This window comes from Salmo salar, chromosome 17 (genome assembly GCF_965601325.2).
Source record: "Salmo salar chromosome 17, fSalSal1, whole genome shotgun sequence".
Lineage (NCBI taxonomy): Eukaryota > Metazoa > Chordata > Actinopteri > Salmoniformes > Salmonidae > Salmo > Salmo salar.
The window spans coordinates 57,839,043-57,854,118 of NC_138307.1; the positions used below are offsets into that span (position 1 = coordinate 57,839,043).

Genomic DNA, 15,076 nt, shown 5'->3' on the forward strand with positions numbered 1-15,076 from the left:
CCTTGAAGGGGTCTCCCCCTTTCCTGCAGAACGGAGCTGTTCTCGACCCAACCAACCAGCCATGGAGATACGTCACTCGCTGTGGAAGTCAAAGAAAGCATCCTCTGACAACAGGAGTCTCCTCGGAGATGTTGAATCCCGGACCTGACACAGACCAGAAACGGCTTTGCCGCCCTGGATCCAGAGGTTCCGGCACCTTCTTCCTTGGGGACTTCCCATTTAAGATCGGATCCGGAGGTACCTGTGTCTTCATTTCTCTGTTCTGTCTCCCTCTCTGGTGGCTTCTACCTCGGCTTCAGATCCTCGGAGCTCCCACCTTCATCAGACCGTGAGGCTGCCTGAGAGACCGGCCCATTCAACATCACCAGCTGTCATCATAGGCAGCTCTATGGTGAGAAACATCTCGGTCCCCAAGGCAAAAACCCTGTGCTACCCAGGACAAGAGTACGGGACATAACAAGGCTGCTTCCGACTGTTCTACCACAGATGCCGGGAGCTGACACTGTTGTAGTCCATGTGGGGTCAAACGACATCAGGAGGGCTAGCTCGGAACATCTGAAAATTGATTTTAAAGAACTGATTTTAGCATTAAAAGACAACAAAAAAACAGGCAATCATTTCAGGTCCTGTACCATCGTTGGGCCGCGGGTGTGAAAGATTCAGCGGGCTACTGGCATTACACATTTGGCTAAAATATTACTATAGCTCTGCTGAAGTCACTTTTATAGATAACTTTGACTCTGTCCATGCATTTCAAGTCTGCGTTGAAACAATGACTTATCAATGACTCAAGACCAGCTCAGTTAATCTCTACCATTTTGACAATGAGTCGTCATAATGCTGAATCAAATGTACATTATCCTAGGGGCGTTGGCAGACAATGTAAGTAACTTAATTTATGTCCACCTAGTTACCCTGTGTACCTCTGTTGAGTCTACAGATATTGTATGCAGTAATCATGAGCCTATGAACCAGAGTTACACTGTTAGCACTGAGGCGGTGTGCAATAGTAGGAAGACCACTTCGTGCAGCTCACCCTGCACTATCAGCACCAATATAAATAACATGAGCAAGTCTACTTATAAGCTTCCCAGTAAAGCATTAAAAACCAGCAACCCAGAAAAGTGCTCAAAATAGCCCATATTAACGTATGCAGCCTGAGGAACAAGGTCCATGAAGTCAATAACTTGCTTGTAACAGATGACATTCATATTCTGACTGTCTCTGAAACGCACTTCGATAATACTTTTGATGATACAGTGGTAGCAATACATGGTTATAACATCTACCGAAAAGACAGAAACGCCAACCGGGCGGTGTTGCGGTCTATATTCAGAACCACATTCCTGTAAAGCTTAGAGACAATCTAATGTTAAATACTGTTGAAATAATATGGTTCATCTGCCTCACCTGAAGCCCATTCTTGAGGGAAGCTGCTATAGACCACCAAGTGCTAACAGTCAGTATCTGGATAATATTTGTGAAATGCTTGATAATGTATATGATATCAACAGAGAAGTATGTTTTCTGGGTGATTTTAAATATTGACTGGCTCTCATCAAGCTGCCCACTCAATATTTTTTTTTAAACTGTAACCAGTGCCTACAACCTGTTCAGGTTGTCAGTCAACCTACCATGGTATTTACAAACAGTACAGGAATGAAATCATCAACATGTATTGATCACGTGTTTACTAATGCTGCAGAAATGTGCTTTAAAGCAGTATCACAATCCATAGGATGTAGCGATCACAATATAATAGCCATATCTAGGAAAACCAAAGTTCCAAAGGCTGGGCCTAATATAGTGTATAAGAGGTCATACAAGAAGTTTTGTAGTGATTCATATGTTGATGATGTAAAGCATATTTGCTGGTCTGTGGTGTGTAATGAGGAGAAACCAGATACTGCACTTAACACATTTATGAAATTGCTTATTCCAGTTACTAATAAGCACGCACCCATTAAGAAAATGACTGTAAAAACGGTTAAATATCCTCGGATTGATGAGGAATTGAAAAATTGTATGGTTGAGAGGGATGGGGCAAAAGGTATAGCAAATAAGTCTGGCAGCCCAACTGACGTACTGCAAATTAAGAAATCATGTGACTAAACTAAATAAATGGAAAAATAAACTATAGTATGAAACAAAGATAAATAATATAAAGAATGATAGTAAAAAGCTTTGGAACACCTTAAATAACATTTTGGGGGAAAAAGCCAACTCTGCTCCTTCATTCATTGAATCATATGGTTCATTCATCACAAAGCCCACTGATATGCCAACTACTTTAATGACTTTTTTATTGGCAAGATAAGCAAACTTAGGGATGACATGCCAGCAACAAATGCTGACACTACACATCCAAGTATATCTGACCAAATTATGAAAGAAAATCTGGATGGAAAATGATTGAGGATAATAGCGGACGATATTGCCACTCGTATTTGCCACATCTTCAATTAAGCCTACTAGAAAGTGTATGCCCTCAGGCATGGAGGGAAGCTAAAGTCATTCCTCTACCCAATAATAGTAAAAACCCCTTTACTGGCTCAAATAGCCAACCAATCATCTTGTTACCAACCCTTAGTAAACCTCTGGAAAAAATGGTGTTTGATACAATGCTATTTCACAGTAAACAAATTGACAACAGACTTTCAGAACGCTTATAGGGAAGGACACTCAACAAGCACAACACTTAAACAAATGACTGATGATTGGCTGAGAGAAATTGATGATAAAATGATTGTGGTGGCTGTCTTGTTAGACTTCAGTGCAGCTTTTGACATTATCGATCATAGTCGTCTGATGGAAAAACTGATGTATTATGGCTTTACACCCCCTGCTATAATGTGGATAAAGAGTTACTTGTCTAACAGAACACAGCGGGTGTTCTTTAATGTAAGCCTCTCAAACATAATGCAGGTATAATCAGGAATTCCTCAGGGTAGCTGTTTAGGCCCCTTGCTTTTTAAAATCTTTACTAACGACATGCCACTGGCTTTGAGTAAGGCCAGTATGCCTATGTATGCGGATGATTCATCACTATACATGTCAGCTACTACAGCGACTGAAATTACTGCAACACTTAACAAAGCGCTGCTCTGCCTTCTTAACAACACTATCAACAAGGCAGGTCCTACAGGCCCTAGTTTTATCGCACCTAGACTACTGTTCAGTAGTGTGGTCAAGTGCCACAAAGAGGGACTTGGGAAAATTGCATTTGACTTAGAACAGGGCAGCACGGCTGGCCCTTAAAAGTACACAGAGAGCTAACATTAATGACATGGATGTCAATCTCTCATGGCTCAAAGTGGAAGAGAGATTGACTTCATCATTACTTGTTTTTGTAAGAGGTGTAGACAAATTGAATGTACCAAGCTGTCTGTTTAAAATACACGGACACTCATGCATACCCCACAAGACATGCCACCAGAGGTCTCTTCACTGTCCCCAAGTCCAGAACAGACTATGGGAAGCGCACAGTACAACATAGAGCCATGACTACATGGAACTCTATTCCACATCAGGTAACTGATGCAAGCAGTAGAATCAGATTTAAAAAGAAGGTAAAAATACACCTTATGGAACAACTGGGACTGTGAAGAGACACACACAAAGTTACAGACACATGCATACACACACATTGTGAACATTTTGTGTTGTGGACATGTGGTGGTGTAGGGATGTTATATGATGTACTGTTTTATATTTAGCTCATTCAGTACAAACATAGTTGACTGTTTTATCTTTTGTTTTATATGTAATGTGGGTGCTTTGGTGTGTTTGGAATCCAGGAAGAGTGGCTGCTGCCTTGGAATCAGCTAATGGGGATCCCTAATAAATAGAAATACAAAATACAAAGGAAGGCTTAGTTTTGTTTCTCATAGTACTTTTCAACAAACTTTGTAATAACCAAATAGACACTGGATGTTTTTTGGCAAAATATTTATTAAATGTATGTAGTGTTAATATCCAAAACTTGCATTTTCAGAAATGCTCCCAAAATGACTTACACCCCTATTTGATTTAGACAGTACTTTGCTGCCATCTTGTGACTATGAAGGAACATGCAGCTGGAATATGTTTTTATTTCCATTAGTCTGAACTGAACAGTCTCATAAAAACATGTGATGCTGTTAAACTTTATGCACCATTAAAGAAGTTTTTTCCTTCAAATACCAAAAGGCCACAGTAAGCGCTACCCATCACTTGTACATGAAGTGTAAAAGGTAAACCATTAAAGTTATGAGGTGATTAGGGCCCATAAATGTGATCTACTATTATATGATTCCTATTGAAGCTTGAGTGTGTTGTTTGTTTACCTCTCTAGTTCCTCTGCAGGCTCTCCAGTGTGGGAAGCATCCTGGGCTCCTTGTGGGTGTTTGATTCCTGGTCCACACCCAGAGAACCCCTGTGTATCTGTGAGTCCACAGTCACCACAATGAAGAAGGACCATTAGGATGGAGCCATCTGCCTCCACTTCTCCCCTGCTGGGATAGACAAGACTATTCTTATTTTCTGAGGGCTGTATTGAAATGTCCTCCAGGACTGTAATACAATTATTAAATCATTTCTGCAAACAAAAATTGTACACAAAGTGAAAACAATCTAGTGGTATCCCTCTGTGCATCAGTCAGGCAGCATACTGTGCTCTTTATTTGAGTAGTTACTCTTGTTGGGGCAGACTTGGTTTGCAGACACCGCTGCCACAATCACAGGCCTAATAGACCATGAAATCAACACACACAGTGGGTGAACTGTGGGAGTGTCACACTCTCCCCAATGCCTTAACCTCGTTAGGTGTGACATTAATAGAACTGATGGGACATAAAGTGTGACACTAACAAGGTAAGCAAGACAAAGTTTCTAACTGGGAGAGATAGATAACAGATTACCACCTGTGACTCAGACACCTAGGCTAGCTAACTGTTCCCAAGAAGAACACTGTGTTCTCTATCTCTTCTGTAAAGGGTTACTAAGCCCTGACGCTGGTGAAATACTTTATTTTGTCTGTTTGTGACTTCTCTACAGCACTTCAAGTTTGCTTTCTAATTGAACGGAGCTGCGGTTCATTAATGTCTGTCATACTGTGTGTTCCAAAAACAAGTGACAAACGCATAAATGAATACATTGCTTGACTAAATTGTTGTGACTGTTTCTGAATTGAATCTAGATGTAATAAACATCAACCCTTGCTACGGTATACCCTGTTTATTGTGTCTAGTCTCTTTATATAGTAACCTCAAAACAAACACATCATCAATCTGAGCAGCTAACCGATCGCTGCAGCTGTACATAGTGCATCTGTAAATAGCCCACCCAATCTACCTACCTCATCCCCATATTGTTTTTATTTACTTTTCTGCTCTTTTGCACACCAGTATCACTACTTACACACCATCATCTGCTCATCTATCACTCCAGTGTTAATCTGCTGAATTGTAATTAATTCGCTACTATGGCCTATTTATTGCCTTACCTCCTCACGCCATTTGCACACACTGTATATAGACTAGATTTTTTCTACTGTGTTATTGACTGTCCGCTTGTTTATTCCATGTGTAACTGTGTGTTGTTTGTGTCACACTGCTTTGCTTTATCTTGGCCAGGTCACAGTTGTAAATGAGAACTTGTTCTCAACTAGCCTACCTGGTTAAATGAAGGTGAAATAATAAAATGTGTAGACATTGCTAGTGACTTGTAGTGAAATCGAAGAACTATTTAGTCTTATTGGAAGTCAGCCAAGCAGGCACAGGCCCCAGTTAGCATAACCTTTAAGCAGTCTCTATGTTCTTCCAATAACACCCTCACAAAGGTAAATACTCTACCGCACTGCGCTGCACACATTATACACCATCTTGGTTTCTCAAAGCCTCTGCTAGGAGAGGGCCACATCACTAGGAAGCACAAGTAACAGAGTTAAGTACGTACCGCAAACTCCCTCCACAGCTAGCTACAAATCTCGCCGGTGGAGATATCGAATTAGATATTTTTGGATAGCGAAAATGGTTGGTACGTTTTCAAGGAGGGCGGTCATGTGTGTTTGTGAGAAGAGGATCACTTGTTTAAGCCCGGTATGGAGACAGAGATAGTGGAGGAAGCCATATATTTAACAGCACACTGAAGGCTGTTTCACTGGTGCCGTGACCCGGATACACAGTTGGGCTCAGCTTAACAGCCAGGGTCGCTCACTGTGTGGCGAGTTTAGGGGTGAGTGTAACGGAGTTAAAAACGTTACGTACTGTAAACTCACTCCACAGTTAGGTTGAAAGGTCGCCGATTAACAGCCTGGTATAGGGAAAGGGACAGGGGAGAAAAGCAAAAATGTTAGCAGCGCACTGACGGCCGTTTCATACACACACAACAGAGCCAAACAGATTTGTATACTAAGACTGCGGCCCACATTATTGGGGCTGGTTTAATTTTAGACATCCAGTCCAGAATCTAGATGTGTCATAGAAAGAGAGTATCTGATATCATGCCTGTTTTAAAAAATGGGTACTGTACATAATATACCAGGAAACTGGCAGGCATAAAATGACTTTCAAGATTAACGGGTTTTGGGGTAGGCTATTTGGTATCCGTAGAATACAATAAGTGGCCATTCCCACTATCTGTGTATAAAAGCGTATCACTGTCCTGCAAACACAACTACTCTGTTTATTCTCAAGGGCCATAGCCATGGGCTATTGGTACTGTGCAGTTTTGCAAAATCTTCAGATCATACGGATTAGTTCAGGCTCTGTTAGAACATTGTTTTAACATTATATTTGTATAAAGGCTGTATTGTATTGTATTGAAGGCTGACTTGGCTGTGCATACACGCAGTTGTCTCTCTCCCTCAGTGGGATCACTGGTATGTAAACACCATACAGTATAGCTAGACTCTTGTATCACATTGCAGAATATACACTTTAGTTCTTCAGCATTCAATAACAAATACAAGGGTTACGCAATGAGTCGCTGGTTACAAATAATAACAGAATAGCAGAATTTGTGTAATTTTGTGTGACAAAAAAAACAAAGTAGCCTATTCTAAATAACCTAGAAAATACTTTTAGGACCCCAGCTATTTTCACTTGAAATGAGAACTCTTGAGAAATAGTTTTTTTCCCCTTTAATATCAATATCATGAATTTATAGGCTACCAGGTTGATTTAACAGGCTATTAGCAAGACTCGTGCGCTGTTCTTTTCATGATGCCTATGAAGACTATGAGACGACTTTTCCTTTGTTGTTCATTTTTTCTTCTATCAAATGAAAAGGCGCAAGTGACAACTAATGGTCATTTACTATTCGCCACCTATGTGACGCAACCTCGTTTCGGATCCAACATGGCGGGTGAGATGAGCGTGTCGGGCGGCGCAGTGCTACCTGGACTGGGATTGATTACACAGCGCCCTGCAGGGGTTCATAGTGAGTTTGACAAGTCTTCTGTTCTGGGAGAGCGCTGACTTCCTGCTACGGGACAATGGACATGTTTTACTCCAGTTTGGCCGGGAAAACACACGCAGCGATGTGATCAGGACGGACACGTCGAGTTAGAACAAGGTAAACCTGTCCTTTCCATTTTCGAAATGTTCTGGGAAATGTAACTTATGAACTTCCCCGATATGGATGTCGGTGTACTGCTGTTGGCTAAGCGCTAGCAAGCGGACTGCGGCTTTGAAAGTGGCATATGTGACGGGAACGCGTTCGTGTACTGTTGTCCGCACTGAACGACTCGGTATGCGGGATTCTTCCCGTTTTTTGTTTACAATCGGGAATATGGTTTAATAGCTTCAAACTTTGTTGTTATTTCTATTCATCGAGGCCTACAGTACCTAGCCAAACCCCCGGACGGCCTCCTGCAGCAGGGTCGATGTTGACAGACTGCAGAACCACGAATCAAGCTCTCCCATTGGTCACAGACCTGCGTTCCGCGGCTCTGGTTGGCTTGGCTTTCCTTTCACTCATTTGACGTTTCGTGGGGCTTTCAACGTTTCTCCTGTAGCCTAATTGATTTAAGGGGATCAATTGTAGAATTAAGTGATTTGAATTAGAGTTGTTGAATGGTATTTTGCGCATGTGGCTGTGTTGTGAGTAAATAAGGCCACGTCTGGGACTACAGGCTACTGTAGTAGCGATGAGCCGCATGGGAGAGGGAATGGCTCAGTCCTGTCCCGTTTCGGGATAATGCGGTTTAACACATTCTTGGCTTTATGGCTCGGCCGAGAAAAAAAACTGCTTTAGGGATAGTTTGTAGCCATGCCACAAAGAGCGAAATTGCAAACATAGAACTCGCAAACCGATACATTGTTTCACAAATGTCACCCAGGAATGAAAGTTTCCTGCCTGGCTTCCACCCAGAAGCATGAGAGCAGATCACAAACAAATCATAGCCTGTTTATGACCGGTAGTGGACGTTACTGTGTTCCACTGTGTCACTGTGCGGTACTGTCAGCGTTGTCGCTGAGTATCGCGGTTCTCGTGCAGTGGCTGACGAGCCCTCCGGTCGTGTCCCTGCCCGCAGAATGGCCTGAACGACGACCACAGCCTCCTGCTTCAAACAAATATACGCCATTTGCTGACAGATGCATCGTTTAAAGTAAAGCCTTTTAAAAAAAAAAGATTTAGCAACGAGCTGTGTCGTCCATAGGTAGGCTATGCCTTCCACTTTAGTGAGGAGACCAATGCGACGCGTTGGATTTAGTTTGGAATTATCTGCATTAACACACGCATCCTGGATTCAGTGGTAGACCTAACATAGTTCATGTAAATCTGTCCCTCCATTTAGTATATGTTATGTTTCCTTTGGTATTAGATGTGACAAATGGGAAAACAATTAACGTTTAATTCTCGGTTTTCCATTCAAATGATACGAAATTCATTAAAGTCCACTTGAATTCACAGTGGAGATGGTCTACATCGGGCTTCCTGCGGTGAGAGAAAAGGGTATAATTTACGCTACTGGTCCAATCACAAGTCATCAAACTGTTACTAGGCTACAGTCAGAGCTTCCCTATGGCAAGTCATTAGGATATACACTACATGTACAAAAGTATGTGGGTACCTGCTTGTTGAACATCTCATTCCAAAATCATGGGCATTAATATGGAGTTGTTTCCCTCTTCTGCTATAACAGCCTCCACTCTTCTGGGAAGGCTTTCCACTAGCTGTTGGAACATTGCTGCAGGGACTTGCTTCCATTTAGCCAGAAGAGCATTAGAGAAGTCGGGCACTGATGTTGGGTGATTAGGCCTGGCTTGCACTTGGCGTTCCAAGTCATCCCAAAGGTGTTCGATGGGGTTGAGGTCAGGGGCCAGTCAAGTTATTCCACATCGATCTCGATGAACCACTTCTGTATGGACCTTGCTTTGTGCATGGGGGCATTGTCATGCTGAAACAGGAAAGGGCCTTCCCCAAACTGTAGCCACAAAGTTGGAAGCACAGAATCATCTAGAATGTAATTGTATGCTTTAGCTTTAAGATTTCCCTTCACTGGAGCTAAGGGGCCTAGCCCGAACCATGAAAAACAGCCCCAGACCATTATTCCTCTTCCACCAAACTTTACAGTTGGCACTACATTCGGGCAGGTAGCGTTCTCCTGGCATCCACCAAACCCTGATTTGTCCGTACGACTGCCAGATGGTTAAGTGTCATTCATCACTCCAGAGAACGCGTTTTCACTGCTCCAGAGTCCTATGGCCGCGAGCTTTACACCACTCCAGCCAACGCTTAGCATTGTGCATGGTGATCGTAGGCTTGTGTGCGGCTGCTCGGCCATGGAAACCCATTTCATGAAGCTCCCGACGAACAGTTCTTGTGTTGACGTTGCTTCCAGAGGCAGTTTGGAACTCGGTAGTGAGTGTTGCAACCAAGGACAGGTGGTTTTTAGGTGCTTCAGCACTTCCTGTTCTGTGAGCTTGTGTGGCCTACCACTTACAGTTAACCGGGGCAACTCTAGTAAGGCAGAAATGTAACAGTGACTTGTTGGAAAGGTGCCAATGTTTGTCTATGGAGATTGCAGGGCTTTGTGCTCGATCTTATACACCTGTCAGCAACGGGTGTGGCTGAAATAGCCAAGTCCACTAAGTTGAAGGGCCATGTAGTGTATCAGTAGGCTAATCAATGGAAGATGGAATTAAAAAGACAGCATTAACTTTTAGTTCTAAGGACAAGCTACAACACCAAGAGCCAACAGGTGAACTGTAATGAATAATCTGAATGGAGTTGTTATTTACTGTAGGTTTCAGAAGGTGAGTTATGTTGTCTCAGTTAGCCTAGCTAACGTTAGCTAGCTTAACTAGCGTCTCTCAGTTTGATGCAAGTCAAAACAGGTACTATGTAATGAGATGATAAATAACTATCAATGTGAGTCGATCTGGTTGCTATCTGTTCCTCTTCCTGCTCCCCTAGTCACAGACGTGTGCTGCTTCGAGCCTCTCGCTTTCCCCTCAGGCATTACAGCTCCTGTTAATGAAGGAGCTAACATGTATTTTTCTCCTCACATTGCAGCATTGTTGCGTAAGGTATTTTTTCATTTGTATTTTCCGTTTATGATGATGATCGGGACCTGTTAGTGTTAATTCTGTGATAACCGCACTGTGATTTACATTTTGGGAATAAAAAAAAATGTTTTTCAGGAAGGGATTTTTTTTCTGAATGTTAGGATCCCAATTTAGTTTAAACTTTTTAATGTTTAAATGTTCACACCCATATATGGTATGTATTCATTTGTGGATGTGCATCCTCCAATTTGTACGATATGTTACGAATTCCAATTTGTACGATATGCTACGAATTTGCAATAGTTTATTATATGTTACAAAGCTCAATTCGTTGTGGCTAATGTTGGCTAGGTGGGCTAACGCTGTTTCTAGCCGGGCTACTTTTACTGCCCTTCATAAAATGAAGACGCAGGTGTCCACCCAGATAGTTGTGCATAGTCATGCTGATGAAGGGCATGACATGTTGAGCAGTGGGAGTGGGAGCTATGGTCAGTATTGTTTGTTGATGCAGACAATTCCAGGCGTTGATGAGGAAGTTGTGGTTCATGGTGAATTGTTTATATCGATACATCTCTGTGCTGCAGTCCATTAATATTGACGGGCAAAGCATCCAGATGTGGCCATTTAGCGAGATTAATTATCCTTGCTACCTGTAAAGCTAACGCAAATTGGATACTAGAAATGTATTTCCCCCTATTTATACCAACATTTCAGAATATGAAACAGTTACACAAGAAAGAGCAGCTCATGCCTGCCCTGCACCACCTGTACAGCTCGGTCTATTTGTTGCAACAGGGGATTTGGTCTATATTTTTGAACAGTGTTGGACTGGAAAGGAAAGTAGCCCCATCCAGCCATAACTTTTCTATCTCAACCGCTTTCATTGGTTGATTATGAACAGTTATGTTGTAAAAACACAATTTTAAAGCTGCATATTCACGTTTGCACAATGAATGCAGCGAGTTTATGTTGAATGGAAAAGGAGAACTCACTCACCGCCCCTTTCCAATGTTAGAATCGTCCTGATAAACAAAGTCAGTGAATGAATCATCACCTGTATGTATCCTATTTATGTCCATTCATTCATTTGTACTACTAAGCCTATTAGCTACTACTGCATAGCATACCATGACATATAGACTAAAAACACTTAAAATACCCCTAGTGCCATTTCAAACATGGTTCCTTATTTCATAGTTGTTGGACAATGCTAAGGATCTCTGTCTTTCTGCCCTGATACCATGACTGAGGAAACAGAGCAGCTTGCAGTACTCAGGCAAGGGTCAGCAGCCACAATGATCTCCTCTCCTCCCCTGTCATCTGCCCCTCTCTGTTTCTCTCACACACACACACACACACACACACACACACACACACTTTTCCACATGGGATCTGTACACAGTTGGCACAAAGAGCAGTCGTGCCTCTTGTCGTGCCTCTCCACAGAGACAGAACTAGTGTGTAGATGTGTGTGTGTTTGTAATGAAAGAGCAGTCTGTCTGTCCGTCTGGGCAGTGTCTTGTGTGAGTTGGAGGGGTTTCTTTGACTGCCTGAAAAGCTGGTCCCGGCTGAACTTCCGTAGCATAGCAACCAGGCCCTTGCTATGGGTTCTCTCTGTAATAAAACACACAGACACACACACACAGTCTGCAAAATGGTGCTGTGGGCACTGAGTGGGTGGAGGGTTTGGTTTCTCCTTTTCCCCACACAGAAAACACTGCCGGAGACAAAATGCCCTTTAAATGTGACCTTAACTTCTCTAGGGCCAGTGGGACGATTTCGTCCCACCTACGTAACAGCCAGTGGAATCCCGTGGCGCGTTATTCAAATACCTTAGAAATGCTATTACTTCAATTTCTCAAACATATGACTATTTTACACCATTTTAAAGACAAGACTCTCATTAACCTCTATGGGCTAGGTGGGACGCCAGCTTTTTACATTAGCATGTGACGTTCAGAACTAGCATACCCCCCGCAATCTTCCGGGGAATTCGGTAACATTTTACTAAATTACTCACGATAAACGTTCACAAAAAGCATAACAATTATTTTAAGAATTATAGATACAGACCTCCTCTATGCACTCGATATGTCCGATTTTAAAATGGCTTTTTGGTGAAAGCACATTTTGCAATATTCTAAGTACATAGCCCAGGCATCACGGGCTCGCTATTTAGACACCCGGCAAGTTTAGCACTCACCATAATCATATTTACTATTATAGAAGTTTGATTACCTTTTGTTGTCTTCGTCAGAATGCACACCCAGGACTGCTACTTCAATAACAAATGTTGGTTTGGTCCAAAATAATCCATCGTTATATCCGAATAGCGGCGTTTTGTTCGTGCGTTCCAGACACTATCCGAAATAGTAAAGAAGTGTCGCGCGCATGGCGCAATTCGTGACAATAAAATTCTAAATATTCCATTACCGTACTTCGAAGCATGTCAACCGCTGTTTAAAATCAATTTTTACAACATTTTTCTCGTAGAAAAGCGATAATATTCCGACAGGGAATCTCCTTTTCGGCAAACAGTGGAAAAAATCCCAAAGGCGGGGGCGGTCGGGTCACGCGCATAAGCCCAGTGTCCCTTGATCGGCCACTTGAGAAAGGCGATAATGTGTTTCAGCCTGGGGCTGGAATGACGACATTCTGTTTTTTCCCGGGCTCTGAGCGCCTATGGACGACGTGGGAAGTGTCACGTTAGAGCAGAGATCCTTAGTAAATGATAGAGATGGAAAAGAAGTTCAAGAAATGGTCAGACAGGCCACTTCCTGTAAAGGAATCTCTCAGGTTTTGACCTGCCATTTGAGTTCTGTTATACTCACAGACACCATTCAAACAGTTTTAGAAAATTTAGGGTGTTTTCTATCCATATGTAATAAGTATATGCATATTCTAGTTACTGGGTAGGAGTGGTAACCAGATTAAATCGGGTATGTTTTTTATCCAGCCGTGTCAATACTGCCCCCTAGCCCTAACAGGTTAATCTAACCACACTGTCCGATTTCAAAAAGGCTTTACAACGAAAGCAAAACATTAGATTATGTCAGCAGAGTACCAAGCCAGAAATAATCAGACACCCATTTTTCAAGCTAGCATATAATGTCACAAAAACCCAGAAGACAGCTAAATGCAGCACTAACCTTTGATGATCTTCATCAGATGACACACCTAGGACATTATGTTATACAATACATGCATGTTTTGTTCAATCAAGTTCATATTTATATCAAAAACCAGCTTTTTACATTAGCATGTGACGTTCAGAACTAGCAAACTTCCGGTGAATTTACAAAAAATTTACTAAATTACTCACGATAAACGTTCACAAAAAACATAATTATTTTAAGAATTATAGATACAGAACTCCTCTATGCACTCGATATGTCCGATTTTAAAATAGCTTTTCGGTGAAAGCACATTTTGCAATATTCTAAGTAGATAGCCCGGCATCACAGGGCTAGCTATTTAGACACCCAGCAAGTTTAGCCTTCACCAAACTCCGATTTACTATTAGAAAAGTTTGATTACCTTTGGTGTTCTTCGTCAGAATGCACTCCCAGGACTTCTACTTCAATAACAAATGTTGGTTTGATCCCAAATAATCCATAGTTATATCCAAACAGCGGCGTTTTGTTCGTGCGTTCAAGACACTATTCGAAAGGGTAAAGAAGGGTGACGAGCACGGCGCATTTCGTGACAAAAAAATTCTAAATATTCCATTGCCGTACTTCGAAGCATGTCAACCGCTGTTTAAAACCAATTTTTATGCCATTTTTCTCGTAAAAAAGCGATAATATTCCGACCGGGAATCTGCGTTTAGGTAAAAAGACGAAAGAAAATAAAGCACGGGGTCGACTCGTGCACACGCCTAAGCCCATTGTCCTCTGATCGGCCACTTGCCAAAAGCGCAAATGTGTTTCAGCCTGGGGCTGCCTCGATATCATTCAGCTTTTTCCCGGGCTCTGAGAGCCTATGGGAGCTGTAGGAAGTGTCACGTTACAGCAAAGATCCTCAGTCTTCAATAAACAGAGACAAGAAGAACAAGATCTTGTCAGAGAGGGCACTTCCTGTAAGGAATCTTCTCAGGTTTTTGCCTGCCATATGAGTTCTTTTATACTCACAGACACCATTCAAACAGTTTTAGAAACTTTAGGGTGTTTTCTATCCAAAGCCAATAATTATATGCATATTCTAGTTACTGGGCAGGAGTAGTAACCAGATTAAATCGGGTACGTTTTTTATCCGGCCGTGTCAATATTGCCCCCTACCCCCAACAGGTTAACTGTGCGTGTGTGATCACAGGTCAGCTCACACTGATAAATAGATTACAATACAACTTACACATCCTGCCTCTCAAACACACAGACCACATGTTTGACAGGGTATAGAGTTATTACATTCCCCTTCTCTCCAGGCGCGGGCAGAGCTCCGGGTGCCAGTCTCTGGTGGGTGCTTATGCCCGCTGGCACATTGGTCTGCTTTCTCTCTGCCTGGCCTTGAAGTGGCTGGCTCACACACAGCACACCAGATGTTGGTGCAACCTCAGCCAAGCTGTGTGTGTAGGTGTGTGTGAG

General features: G+C 42.3%; 1 protein-coding gene across 1 annotated transcript in view; it reads left to right on the top strand.

Annotated features, from left to right (window-relative positions):
• Nucleotides 1-7,334: 7,334 nt before the first annotated feature.
• Nucleotides 7,335-15,076, top strand: part of LOC106576214 (USP6 N-terminal-like protein) — a 94,055-nt gene continuing 86,313 nt past the window's right edge. The window contains exon 1 of the mRNA XM_014153223.3: nt 7,335-7,554. The gene's annotated coding sequence lies outside the window, so the exon portion shown is untranslated. The remainder of the gene's footprint in view (nt 7,555-15,076) is intronic.